Below are 13,774 nucleotides of genomic sequence, written 5' to 3' on the forward strand. Positions count from 1 at the left end.
GGCTGTAGTTCAACCAGGTCACAGAGTTGGACACACCTGAGTGAGCCTTCAACGATTCAATGATAATATATAGGGAGAAAATGAAATTGTTTTGGTAAGACAAAAGGGTTGAATAGCAGGAATATTTACATCTTTCAGAAAAAAGATGAAAGGTTGCAATGAAAGACTAATGTCTGCATCTGTGACTTCAGAGAAGGGTTTGCTTTCTATCTTATAACTGCGTTTTTGCTTTTTTACCCTTCATTCTTTGTTGATGATTTCAATACTCACTGCAAGTCCTTTTATACCATAATTTTCCTTTCTTTTAGCTGGTATTTTTGTTTCATGTCTCAGTTAATTGAAATATTTATTTTAGTCATATTTAAAATAATTTTGTTTAAATTAAAGAAACCTGAGCACTGAAGAATTGATGCTTTTGAACTTTGGTGTTGGAGAAGACTCTTGAGAGTCCCTTGGATTGCAAGGAGATCCAACCAGCCCATCCTAAAGGAAACCAGTCCTGAATATTCATTGGAAGGACTGATGCTGAAGCTGAAACTCCAATACTTTGGCCACCTGATGCAAGGAACTGACTCATTGGAAAAGATCCTGATGCTGGGAAAGATTGAAGGCAGTAGGAAAAGGGGACAAGAGGATGAGATGGTTGGATGGCATCACTGCCTCGACGGACATGATTTTGAGCAAGCTCCAGGAGTTGGTGATGGACAGGGAAGCCTGGCATGCTGCAGTCCATAGGGTCACAAAGAGTCGGACGCAACTGAGCAACTGAACTGAACTGATACATATATGTGTATATATACACATAGAGAGAGAGAGAGATAAAATACATATATAAAGAAATGTATAGATTCATATATATGATATATACATATACATGTATCTTATGATCTCGGCATCTTGCTAGATATTTTAGATGCATTTTTTTATTTCATCTTTACAACAAAGAGATGAGTCAATTAATTTTGCAGACTAGGTAACTGGAGAAGTTAAGTAATTTGCTCTAAACTATTGGGCTTCCCTGGTGGCTCAGAGGTTAAAGCATCTGCCTGGAATGCAGGAGACCCAGGTTCGATCCCTGGGTTGGGAAGATCCCCTGGAGAAGGAAATGGCAACCCACTCCACTACTCTTGCCTGGAGAATCCTCTTAAGCATTTTTCAATATGTATATTGGAATAATCGGAATGATTCCTACAAACATGGATTCTTATTTTGAGATCCTTGGAAAAGGATGACAAAGGAATGTTTGAGAAATAATTTGTAAAACTGGCAGGACTCAGTGACAAACGGGGTTATATCTAAATATATAATGATTCAAAGGCAAATTCAGGATCTCAAATTATATGAAAGCTGATGTGGATAGAATGCAGGTAACCACTGTGAAATGAAAATATATCCTGTCATATCAATGAACCAACGTCATAGTCATCATCGATTTCTGGCCTCCAAATGTGAGTGAGGGCTCCCAAAACTGCAATCCAGCAGCTGCCTCTACCCCCTGCAATGATTGTTGAGGAGCTAGGAGGAATGCGAGAAGCAGCCATCTGCCACACCTGCCACTCCTTAAGGTGACCAAGGAAACAGGCTTTGGCCCCAGATAGCCGAGGCGCAAATGAAGGGAATGAATTCGTGAGGCCAGAGGCTTGCATCTTCACACACACAGAGCACTAAATTTCTTAACTTGCTATCTGGTCTTTGATATTCAGACCGCCTGCTCCCTTTGTTGCAAACCTGTATATAACCTGACTCCCACTCGCACCTCTTCAGAGCAGTTTTCTCAGAGCTACTGAGATGCTGTATCCCAGGCTCAGAGTCTTAAATATTCCCACCAAATAAAATATCTCTCCGCTTTCAGGTTGTGACTATATTTTTAGTCAATACTATCCATCCTCAGTTTCACCCAAACCCTTGGTTGTGTCCAGTGGTTCTTCACAGATTCCTGGTCAGATCACCCTCCCAGACCCCAGGACTACTGCTTCTCTAAATTCACTTTTCTCTTCAAATCCCTATTTCATGTCTCACTCCTCACTCCCACTGCTAATGGACAACTCTGATCTTATTTCAAAGAAAAGGAAGCCATCAAGACCACTTTCTCTCTGCTTCTCTCTGAATCACTTTTAGATTTACTCACTGCAGTACCTACTTTCACCTCTTTCTTTCTGCCTTAAATGAGAAAATACATATGCTGTGCAAAGTTATTCTCTCCCAGGAGCTATGGATTTCCTTTCCTACTGTATTTTGGCTTAATACTTGAGAAAGCAAATTATTTTTATAAATTCCAAATACTACATCTGGAATTCTTACAACTATGACATTTTATAGTGTTTAGAGCGTAAAGAACAAAAGCAAAGAAAGAAGGATCAAGAATTTGGACATTTTATCAAATTTAATATTAATTTTATGTCTTTAGAAAAGTCACTTCACATTCTGGACTTGAGATTTCTCATTATTAGCTCTGGTATATAGAAACATTCAGTTAGAAACCTCATATTATTTAGAATTTCAGTCACAGTTCTATTTTCTATAAAATAGGTTGGTTGAGACTTTCAGTTTCAACTTCATAGCATAAATGTAGATTTTCCCTTCTTTGACAATTAACTGAATGCAAAAATGAGAATAAAACAGAGAAACTCCACTTTTATTAAAACCATGGGATTGCTAAAACCTCACTACAAATAATAGGAAAGTGGCTTCCAGAAGCTCTGAATGTCTAAAGTAGTATAAAAAAAACCACAGTTCAAGGAGACCTAGAGTTACACATCTAATAAAAATCAGGCCCAGTACACTCCTCCAAGTCAATAGTACAAAAAGATATTCACTCCAGATAAGATCAGCAGCTTAAAGGCACAACCATTTTACTGTACCTCATGAAACTCTGGCAACAATTTGACCAAGTCTTCAGCTGAATCATGCTTCTGCTCCATCTGGCCTTCACAGAGGTCATTTGACAGAGGTCATCGGGTTGTAACCACCTGGTGGATCAGCTGACTGCAGTGTCTGAAGTAGCTTCACTCTTTTGTCTGGTACCCCCGTGGGAAGGACTGAAATACTGCAGTCAGCTGGAACTGTCTACACTTCTGTCTCACGTGGTTCCTCCACTGGTGACCACAGAGTACTTGGACTTCTTACATTTTATTTCAACGTTCTCAGAGCAAGTACCCTAGTAAACAAGGCAGAGGTGACCTCCTATGACCTATCCCCAAAAGTCACAGAGCATCATTTATCACTGTACTCTATTAGTTGCAACAGTCATAAGCCTAGCCAGACTTAATGGGAACCCTAAACTCTAAACACTTGATGAGAGAAGTGTCAAAGAATGTGCAACCATGTTTTAAAACTGTTATCGGCAAAACCAATTAACATTTTTGGGGCCACATGGAAAACAAGTGTGCAAGCTACTGTTGAGAGCCTCCAAACATCTGGTTTGATTATCAAAAGATTATGAGTTAGAGCCTAACAGGAAAACACTAAAAGTCCACATTGCAAAAATGATTGGAGAGGAAAATACAATAATGTTAGTAACCCTATAGCTGCCATTTTTACTTGAATAGTGAGGAATAAACTGAAAAATAGTGCACTAATAACTGTTATTGTAAATAAAATTTCTTTTTACCCATGAGATGGTCCTATTTTTGTAAATAGCTAGTACAGAAGTATAAACCTTATTTCAAACTGGTTCCTCAATAAGAACCAAAACTGAATGTTAAAACCAAAAGGAAGAAAAAGAAACAGGAAAATACTTATAGCAAGTGATGAATACTAACTTTTAAAAAGTTACTAATATTAATACAGAAATTAAAAAACTGTTTATACACATGTAACTATAAAATTAAATTTAAAAATTTTACTGAAACAGTCACTTCTGTAATAAAAGAAACATAGAACTATCAGATATCAGGCAAATATGATGAGACTATGAAAAACTATAATATGTAACCTGGCTGAACTCATTAAAAACTTGTGGAGAACAGCAAATCCATCAGAGAAAAGAGGCCCCACTGGAATCTACACCAAAAAGAGAGTTATCACTGACAACACAGAAAAAGATAGAGGCCAGGATTTGAGTAAAATGAAGAAAAGGAAATGAAGTCAAGTTTTAAAATGAAATACAGTTAAAAGTTAAACATGAACTACAGGTCAAAGAAATACAAAAAAGAAAAAATCTAATAGCTGGAGTCCTAAAATAATGGAACAAAATAATTTAAATATATATTTTAAGAAAACATTCCAAAAAAAAAAAGAAGCTGAATCTAAAGACTGAAAGTGTGCACTATATCCCAGGAATTTAGAATGATCAGTACCAGGACATATCTTAGTATATTTACTATATGTCACAGATAATAAAGAATCTTTTGGTTGAATAGACATAAGATTATGATATGGGGAAAACACTGCCAGAATGACTGGTGTCCAGTTTCTCTGACACAGAGTAAACTTTAAAGAAAGTTGAGTAGGGTTTTGCAAAGTCAACAAGAAAATAAAACCTAAGAATTTTATGCCCAGAAAAATTGTTTAAAAATAAAGGCAAAAGAAAGCATATTTAAATAAGTAAGTGCTCTTGGATTATTGCTTCTGATGGCTCAGCTGGGAAAGAATCTGCCTGCAATGTGGGAGACATGGGTTCCATCCCTGGGTTGGGAAGATTTCCTGGAAAAGGGAACAGCCACCCACTTCAGTATTCTGTCCTGGAGAATTCCACGGACTGTAGAGCAACATGGGGTTGCAAAGAGTAGGACATAACTGAACAACTTTCACTTTCATGGATTATAGATTCCATGAACCCTCTTTAAGAAAGTACTGGAAAACACACTTAAATCAATGAAAAACTGTTTGATAAACAACTGTAAAGAGGAGTGATACTGAATGCTGAAATCACTTAACTCTAGGAATAAGACAAAATAAATATGGTGATTACAATGATAGAACAGAACATAAATAATATAAGCCCTGACAGAGTAGAAATAAAACAGCTGACAAAAGTCAGAAAGAGAAGAAACAAGAAGATAGGAGGTAATAAGTATGGTGATTCCCTAGTCTTGTACATTAAAGATCAATAGATTTGAATTATTAAAAAGCAATAGTTATATTTAAAATAGGAAATAAATATTAAATATATGAATTAATGGAAATGTCTGGGTAAAGGAAGGGAGAAGAGAAATAAATTTAAATATATAAATTTTATCATTGTTCAGCATTTCAGTAGGAAATCAATAGATACATGACTAAAAATTAAAATTAAATCATTATAATCAAGAGATGGGAATACTAGACCATCTGACCTGCCTCTTGAAAAACCTATATGCAGATCAGGAAGCAACAGTTAGAACTGAACATGGAACTGGTTCCAAATGGGAAAAGGAGTACGTCAAGGCTGTATATTGTCACCCTGCTTATTTAACTCCTATGCAGAGTACATCATGAGAAATGCTGGGCTGGAAGAAGCACAAGCTGGAATCAAGATTGCCGGGAGAAATATCAATAACCTCAGAAATGCAGATTATGCATATCTGGGTAACGCACCACCATTATGGCAAAGAGTGAAGAACTAGAGCCTCTCGATGAAAGTGATAGAGGAGAGTGAAAAAGCTGGCTTAAAGCTCGACATTTAGAAAACGAAGATCATGGCATCCAGTCCCATCACTTCATGGCAAATAGATGGGGAAACAGTGACAGACTTTATTTTGGGGGGGTCCAAAATCACTGCAGATGGTGACTGCACCCATGAAATTAAATGACACTTACTCCTTGGAAGGAAAGCTATGACCAACCTAGATAGCATATTGAAAAGCGGAGACATTACTTTGCCAACAAAGGTCCGTCTAGTCAAGGCTATGGTTTTTCCAGTAGTCATGTATGGATGTGAGAGTTGGACTATAAAGAAAGCTGAGTGCCAAAGAATTGATGCTTTTGAACTGTGGTGTTGGAGAAGACTCTTGAGGGTCCTTTGGACTGCAAGGAGATCCAACCAGTCCATTCTAAAGGAGATCAGTCCTGGGTGTTCACTGGAAGGACAGATGTTGAAGCTGAAACTCCAATACTTTGGCCACCTGATGCGAAGAGCTGACTCATTTGAAAAGACCCTGAAGCTGGGAAAGATTGAGGGCAGGAGGAGAAGGGGATGACAGAGGATGAGATTGCTGGATGGCGACTTGATGGACATGGGTTTGGGTGGATTCCGGGAGTTGGTAATGGACAGGGAGGCCTGGTTTGCTGAGGTTCATTGGGTCACAAAGACACGACTGAGCAACTGAACTGAACTGAACTGAATCATTAGACAAAAACATAAGCTCCAAAGTTATTTTTTTCATTTATTCCCCCCACCACACACACAAGGTAGGGAAATAGCATAATATAAACTATGATAACAGAGCTAAAACCAAGCCACTTGTTTATATAGAAAAATGATAGATAGTAAAAGAAAAAGCTCAACTATATGTTATACATAAGTAATTAGCCAAAGCAATGTTACTTAGGAATAAATTTCTTATGTCATTATAGAGCAAATGAAGGAAGTTACTTAGAAGGATTGAAAAATAAAGAATCAAAAATACATAGTAGACAAATGTAAGTAAATATCAGAGGTTGTGACTTTAGTATTAGATTAGATTGATTTCTGAGGTGGAGAGCATTAAACAAGATGAAGAAGATAAGACTCAAGTTTCAAACCACAGGAAAATCTAAGAGCATGAATAGATCTGTACCAAATAACATTGCATTAGTATACATGAAGGAGAAAAAGGTAAAAATACAGGGAGAAACAGAAATACACTAATAATAGGAGACTTGAATTCACTTCTCACAGTCAACAATGGTTCAAGTGGATACAAATTAGTAAGATACAGAAGACATAAATATGATGATGACTTTTAAAGTGGATCTAACGGACATACATCAAACCTAGCATCTTGAAAAGACAAGTGACAATTTCTTTCTAAAGGGCACATGGAACACTCACAGATAATATCATCAAGTATTTATTCTAGGGATGCTAGGATGATTCAACACTTTCAAATCAATCAATGTGATACATGACATTAACATAATGAAAGGCAAAAATCATATAATCATCCCAATGAAACACTATTTGACAAAATCCAACATTTATTTAAATTTATAAAACATTTATAAAAACTCTTAAAGTGCATAAAAAGGGAACATTCCTCAACAAAATAAAAGCCACCTATGACAAACCTACAGCTAACATACTCAATGATGAAAGGCTGAAAGTTTTTCCTCTTAAGACCAAAAACAAAACAAGGATGCTCATTCTCATTATTTTCAACCCGATGTGGTATTAAAAGTGGGAACTCATGTACACCCGTGGTGGATTCATGTCAATGTATGGCAAAACCAACACAGTATTGTAAAGTAAAATGAATAAATAAATAAATAAAATAAAAGTTCTAATCACAGAAATGAGACAAGAATTAAAAGGCATCCAAACTGCAGACAATATATAGAAAACCCTAAAGACCCTTCACACACACACACACACACACACACACACACACACCAAAAAACAAAAAACATTAAAACCAATAAATTAATTCAGTAAAGTTACAAGACACAAAATCAATATACCAAAATCTATTACATTTCTGTAGAAAGAGGTATTAACAAAACAATCCCATTTACAATTGTATCGAAAAGAATAAGATACCTAGGAATAAATTTAACCAAGGAAGAAAAAGAATTATACACTGAAATCTATACATCGATGAAAGAAATTGAAATTGATACAAACAAATGGAAAGAAATACCACCCTCACTGATTGGAAGAATATTGTTATAATGACCATACTACTCAAGCAATCTAGAGATTCAATGCAATTCCTATTAAAATACCAATGGCATTTTTCACAGAACTACAAAGAATCTTAAAATTTGTATGGAACCACAGAAGATCCCAAATATCTAAAGTCTTGAGAAAAAAAAAACAAAGCTGGAGGTATCTGTGCCCTGATTTCAAACTATCACAAAGCTACAGTTATCAAATGGGTTTCCCTAGAAGCTCAGACCATAAAGAATCTGCCTGCAATGCAGAAGACCTAGGCTAGATCCCTGATTTGGGAGGATTCCCTGGAGAAGGGAATGGCAACTCACTCCAGTATTCTTGCCTGAAGAATTCCAAATACAGAGGAGCCTGGCAGACTACATTCCATGGGGCTGCAAAAAGCTGGACACAACTGAGCAAATAACACATAGTAATCAAAATAGTATGGCACTGGCATGAAAACAGACACATGGGTCAATGGAACAGAATAGACAGTCTAGAAATAAATCCATGCGTATATTGTATATATAGTCAATTTACAACAAAGGATGCAAGAATATACAGTGATAAAAAGGTAGTCTCCTCAATAAGATAGTACAGGGAAAGCTGGACAGCTACATGAAAAAGAATGAAACTGGACCACTATCTTACACTATACACAAAAAAATTCAAAATTGATTAAAGATTTGAATGTAAGACTTGAAACAATAAAACCCTTAGTAGAATACAAAGGCAGTAAGCTCTTGACTTCAATCTTTGCAATATATTTTACACCTGTATCATTAGGCAAGGCAACAAATGCAAAATTCAATTAAATGGAACTACATCAAACTGAAAAGCTTTTGCATAGTGAAAGAAACTATCAAGAAAACAAAAAGGCAACCTACTGAATGGAGGAGTATTCATAAATCATATATCTGATACAGGCTTAATATTAAAAATATATAAACAAACTACATAGCTTAGTTTCAAAAAAGCAAACCTATGAAAAAATGGGCAGAAAACTTGTTTCCAAGGAAAACATGCAGATGGCCAAAAATTACGTGAAAAAGGTGCTCAACGTCACTAATCATCAGGGAAATGCAAATCAAAACCACAGTGAGATATCACCTGGCACCTGTCAAAATAACTTATCAAAAAGAAAAGAAATAAGTGCTGGCGAGGATGCGGAGAAAACACAACTCTCATGTACTGTTTGTCGGAAAGTAAATTGGTGCATTCATTATGGAAAACAGTATGGAGCTTCTTCGAAAATATTAAAAATAGGACTACCATAAGATCTAGTGATTCCATCTCTGGGTCTTTATCAAAAGAAAATGAAAACACTAATTTGAAAACTTACCTGTGCCCCAATGTTCAGGGCAGCATTTACAATAGCCAAGGTTTGGAAACAACCTGTGTCCATCAATAGATGAATGGATAAAGAGGAGTTGTATATATATATAATGGAATATTAGTCAGTCATAAAAAATGAAATCATGCCATGTGAGACAACATGCCAACATCTGCTGGATCATGGAAAAAGCAAGGGAGTTCCAGAAAAACATCTATTTCTGCTTTATTGACTATGCCAAAGCCTTTGACTGTGTGGATCACAATAAACTGTGGAAAATTCTGAAAGAGATGGGAATACCAGACCACCTAACCTGCCTCTTGAGAACTTTGTATGCAAGTCAGGAGGCAACAGTTAGAACTGGACATGGAACAACAGACTGGTTCCAAATAGGAAAAGGAGTACGTCAAGGCTGTATATTGTCACCCTGCTTATTTAACTTATATGCAGAGTACATCATGAGAAACGCTGGACTGGAAGAAACACAAGCTGGAATCAAGATTGCCGGGAGAAATATCAATAACCTCAGATATGCAGATGACACCACCCTTATGGCAGAAAGTGAAGAGGAGCTAAAATGCCTCTTGATGAAAGTGAAAGAGGAGAGTGAAAAAGTTGGCTTAAAGCTCGACATTCAGAAAACGAAGATCATGGCATCTGGTCCCATCACTTCATGGGATATAGATGGAGAAACAGTGGAAATAGTGTCAGACTTTATTTTTGGGGGGGCTCCAAAATCACTGCAGATGGTGACTGCAGCTATGAAATTAAAAGACACTTACTCCTTGGAAGAAAAGTTATGACCAACCTAGATAGCATATTCAAAAGCAGAGACATTACTTTGCCGACTAAGGTCCGTCTAGTCAAGGCTATGGTTTTTCCTGTAGTCACGTATGGATGTGAGAGTTGGACTATGAAGAAGGCTGAGTGCTGAAGAATTGATGCTTTTGAACTGTGGCATTGGAGAAGACTCTTGAGAGTCCCTTGGACTTCAAGGAGATTCAACCAGTTCATTCTGAAGGAGATCAGCCCTGGGATTTCTTTGGAAGGACTGATGCTAAAGCTGAAACTCCAGTACTTTGGCCACCTCATGGGAAGAGCTGACTCATTGGAAAAGACTTTGATGCTGGGAGGGATTGGGGGCAGAAGGAGAAGGGGACAACAGAGGATGAGATGGCTGGATGGCATCACGGACTCGATGGACGTGAGTCTGAGTGAACTCCGGGAGATGGTGATGGACAGGGAGGCCTGGCATGCTGCCATTCATGGGGTTGCAAACAGTCGGACATGACTGAGCAACTGAACTGAACTGAGACAACATGGTTGGACCTAGAAGATATTAACCAGTGAAATAAGTCAGAAGAGAAAGACAACTACTATGTGAGTTTGTGTATATATGGAATCTAAAAAGCAAAATAAATGAACAAATTAAATAAAACACAAAAAGACTCAGAGATACAGAAAACAACTTGGTGCTTGCCAGAGGGGAGGAGAGTTAAGATACAGGCAAAGTATGTGAAGGAAATTAAGAAGCAAAAACTTCTAGTTACTAAATGAACAAGTTATAGGGATGTAATGTACAATATAGATAATATAGTCAATGATATTGTAGTGAGTTTGTAAGATGACAAGTAGTAACTGGACACACTGTGGTAACAATTTTGAAATTTATATAAATACTATATTAGTTTAAGGTGTATATCATAGTGATTCAATATTGTTTGTCAATTGTACCTCAATAAAAAAATCACCTGTTTATTCCACAATAAAATTTAAAAGTAATAATATGTTTAACACTAATTTAAAAAGCTGCATGTACCCCATAGTTCACAGCAGCATTATTCACAATAGCCAAGATAAAGAGCAACCTAAGTATCCATCTGGATAAAGAAAATGTTTAAATATCTAATTTTTAACATTTTTACCTCACCATTTTTCTAGATCCAATTATACAGAGTTTCTCTTGAATGTTCCAGTAGCAGAAGAATATGTTGCTTTCAGAACAGACAGAATGTCCCTACTTGTTGTTGCCCATGGGGAGGCTTAAATAGGTGTTCTTGCTCAGTTAAGGCTTTGTTTCTTTGTAATCAGATCCCCAGGTATAAAGGAATGATTTTATCTGCTTATTACCTCGTTTCTCAGTCTTGATAGTTCCAAGCTTTCAAAGCTCAATAAATCATTTTATACTTTCCTTTGGTATCTTTCCAATCCCATCAATTTATAAATGGGAGCTTGGAATTCTCAAGGAAATCAAAGGGCTTTGCTCAAGCTGCAAGCAAATAACTGGCCAAGCAGAAACCAGAATTTAGTTCTCACACCCTGAAATTTAAATATTTAGAGACAACAATCATAGACATTCATTTACTGCCCCACCTCTTCACCAAGTTAGAAAAGCAAGTGTTCATATCCTTAGAATGCTTAATTTGTGGGAAAGAAACAACAGATATATAGGTAAAGAAACAATATCTACATAAATATGCATAAAATAGAAACATTTCCCCCCACTGGAGAAGACTTTAATCAAAGATCAAAGTGATTATAAGCCTTATAAAAGGAAAATCCCATTTATTTCAATGAAAATATTCTATGAAAGCAGATCTGCCACAGGCCTGCTTGATGGCTCATCTTCACTTCAGAATAAGCCATCCCCCACTGGCTATCTAAAGCAACCTATTTGGTGGTTTTACATAAGGTGGAGAACATTGCCATGCTCCAGTTCATATTAGGTCTCTGAGATAACAGAAGGAAAAGGACTCAGTATATGTAATAAGCAGTTCAACAGCTGAGAAAGACAGCATATGGCAATGGAAACGTAGGCGTTGCTTTGATTTTGGAAAAAGAAGCGAGAAATATTCCTAAGTCAAAGTTCACTACCACCTGAATGAGATGATTTATTTTTCTGCAACAGAGTGAACTTTCTGTGGGCATAGATTTATAGCAAATACAAAAACACCTGCACAAATCTCAGCAGGAGTTTGAAGAAACACCATTTTCCCATTACTGAACTGATTACGGGTGCAATAATAATAGTATTTTCATTTAATTAAATAGGTTTTTTTCCCAATTCCTAACAGCATACAACACTTGTTAAAATTAATTAACTTATTTTCAATGAACTTTTCAGCAAAAGAGAGAAAGATGTATGACAAGTAAGCTCATACTGACAGGCTTTAAATAATAGACCCCTAAATAAATTGTTTTAATTTAAACAATCAAGTAAAATAAAGCTAATAGCTCTCTTCATCAGAAGTTTTCTATCCTGCCATATAATTTTTCTTAAAATTTTGTAGAGTGAAACTTGTAAGATACCCCCTGGGTCTGCTCCAGCACGCTTCAATATGTTTCAAGTTTTATATTCTAGATTAGAAACAGTCTTTCCTTCTAGACTTTCAAGAAACAGGAAGATACTATCATGAACATTTTCATGTTTTACAAACTCTGCTTCTCTCTTATTTCACTTTCATGTTTCAAAATTGTGCATATGAACCTTTAATGTCTCATGAAAAATTTCACAATCATAAATGGATCAGCTGAGTCATCCATGCTTCACTTTCTTTGCTACCCTAGAGGGGAGTTGTCTACCTACTGCAGCCCAGAGTATGAACACTCAACTCCACCAAAGAAAATTACTCCACTGGTAACCTTCAGCAGGACCCAGCAAGTGTGCCTCTGATGGAAAGCCTGACACTCGCGCTATCCTCACCTGTGGTGTCATGGTACACAAAACTGACAGGATTCATCACAACCTGGTCACAAGAACAATCTGTGGACCACCTGGCCTTACCAACCTATGGATGTGAAGTCATCTTAGCATCAATAGTAATGCATCTGTTCTTGTTTCTCCCTACAAAGAACCTCAGCCATTTCCATTACAAAGTCACCTATGACAAAATCAAATATTTCTGAGAAGCACTTAAGGGGCATCATATGTGGTCCCAGGCTTTGTGCCACAGCCACCACTTGGCATCTACAATGTCTCTTTTGCCTAATTCTTGTTACTTGGTTACTGCCCATAAAGCCCTGCTATTGGTGTTAACGCTCCTCAGAACAATGCCACAGTCCTTGTCATAGATGCTTCCAGTAGCGCTGTCTTTCAAAACCACAGCTGTGTGCACTCTGTTTTGTACTCCACCCTACGTTCAGCATCAACCACAGTGCCTGGCAGAAAGCAGACAACACCCAATGAATAAAATAGGAAGATTTTCAAAATTAGGTGCTTTTCCTAAATCATATTGGCCTTGGAGTACAGAATAAAGCAGGGCAAAGGCTAATAGAGTTTTGCCAAGAAAACACACTGGTCATAACAAACACCCTCTTCCAACAACACAAGAGAAGACTCTGCACATGGACCAAATCAGATTGATTATATTCTTTGCAGCCAAAGATGGAGAAGCTCTATACAGTCATCAAAAACAAGACCAGGAGATGACTGTGGCTCAGATCATGAACTCCTTAATGCAAAATTCAGACTTAAATTGAAGAAAGTAAGAAAAACATGTTGATGTGTGGCAGAACCAATACAATATTATAAAGTAAAAAAATAAAATAAAAGCCTCTGACCAAGTTCAAAAATGAATAAATAAATAAATTTTTTATAATTCAAAAAACCACTGGACCATTCAGGTATGACCTAAATCAAATCCCTTACAATTATACAGTGGAAGTGAAAA

General features: G+C 36.8%; 1 non-coding gene across 1 annotated transcript; it reads left to right on the forward strand.

Annotated features, from left to right (window-relative positions):
* Positions 1–1,015: 1,015 nt before the first annotated feature.
* Positions 1,016–1,087, forward strand: TRNAS-GGA (transfer RNA serine (anticodon GGA)). Its single transcript has one exon. It is a non-coding gene; the product is annotated as a tRNA-Ser (tRNA).
* Positions 1,088–13,774: the final 12,687 nt, after the last annotated feature.

This window comes from Budorcas taxicolor, chromosome 9 (assembly GCF_023091745.1).
Source record: "Budorcas taxicolor isolate Tak-1 chromosome 9, Takin1.1, whole genome shotgun sequence".
NCBI lineage: Eukaryota > Metazoa > Chordata > Mammalia > Artiodactyla > Bovidae > Budorcas > Budorcas taxicolor.